The sequence below is a fragment of the Acyrthosiphon pisum genome, chromosome X (assembly GCF_005508785.2).
Source record: "Acyrthosiphon pisum isolate AL4f chromosome X, pea_aphid_22Mar2018_4r6ur, whole genome shotgun sequence".
Classification (NCBI taxonomy): Eukaryota; Metazoa; Arthropoda; class Insecta; order Hemiptera; family Aphididae; genus Acyrthosiphon; species Acyrthosiphon pisum.
This window is the reverse complement of record NC_042493.1, coordinates 116544272-116545709: the sequence shown is the minus strand read 5'-3', so window position 1 is coordinate 116545709 and position 1438 is coordinate 116544272.

Here is a 1438-nt window from a genome sequence, read left to right as displayed (position 1 = left end):
TTGACAATACTCGTGATGCATATGCAATTGGTCTTCTGAGTGGTCAGGATAAGTGTGCGATATGATTGCATTAGTGCGTATGATGAAGAATCGACCGTGAGTTTTATGGGAAGTTTTTGGTCATAATGTGCTAACACAGGACTTGAGATAAGCATTTTTTTTATGTTATTATATGCTTGATCACATTCTGGTGACCATAGCCATTTTTTTTCTTGTCTTAGTAATGAGTATAACGGTTTAAGAATGTCTGCTGCTCTTGGAACAAATTTAATGTAATATGTTACTAAACCTAAAAATGATTTTAACATAGTTTTATTTTCTGGAACCAGGGCCGATTGTATTGCATTTATGTGTTTAGTTAAGGTGTGCAAGCCATGCTCATCGATTTTATGACCTAAATATTCAATTGAATTTTTGAGAAAACTACATTTGTTTTGTTTAACCCTTAAACCAACTTCGGATAAAACGTTAAGTAATTTTTTTAATCTATTGTTGTGTTCTTCTACCGTTTTTCCCGCAACTATTATGTCATCTTGAAATATACCAATCCCTTCTAAGCCTGTGGTTGATATTTCCATGGCTTTTTGGAATTCCCCAGCTGAGCTTTTTATTCCGAACGGATTTCGAGTATAACTGAATAGGCCTTTGTGAGTATTTATTGTAGTGTATTTGCGATCACTCTCTTTAATTACCATTTGTTGATATGCATCTTTGAGATCTATTTTAGAAAAATATTTTGAGCCACTTATATTCGCATAAAGATGTTCTATTTTTGGTAAGGAATACTCAGTTCCTTCCAATACGGGGTTGATTGTAATTTTGAAATCACCACAAATTCTAACTGTACCGTCGGGCTTAAGAATTGGAACAATTGGAGTGGCCCATTCGCTATAGTTCACAGGAGTTAAAATATTATTATCTATTAAACGATCAATTTCCGACTCTACCTTAGATTTTAGTGCTAAAGGAATTGACCTTGGCTTGAAAAACTTGGGTATTGCCCCCTTTTTAATGTTTAGCGATATTTGGTATTTATTAAAGGTGCCGATTTCATTTTTGAATAAATGCTCGAAATTTTTTAATATATTCTCTATATTTTCGTTTACATTTATAGTGTTATAAATGGGAGAATAGTTTATTATTTTTAAATCATTTCTACCAATTAATGGCGGTCCTCCGTTTTTTATTACGTAAATGCACATTTTAAAAGACTTTTTCAAATATTTAGCATTTACTATTAATTTTCCTATTGGGCTTATATCATTTCCGACGTAATCGCGTAGTGAAATATCGTTTGGTAATAAAGTTAAATTATTAAAACTTGTATCATATAATTGTTTTGACATTACACTATGCACAGCCCCCGTATCTATTTCAAATTTTAATTCTTTATTTCCATTAATAAAATTGATTAATGTACGGTTTTACTTTAATTTTG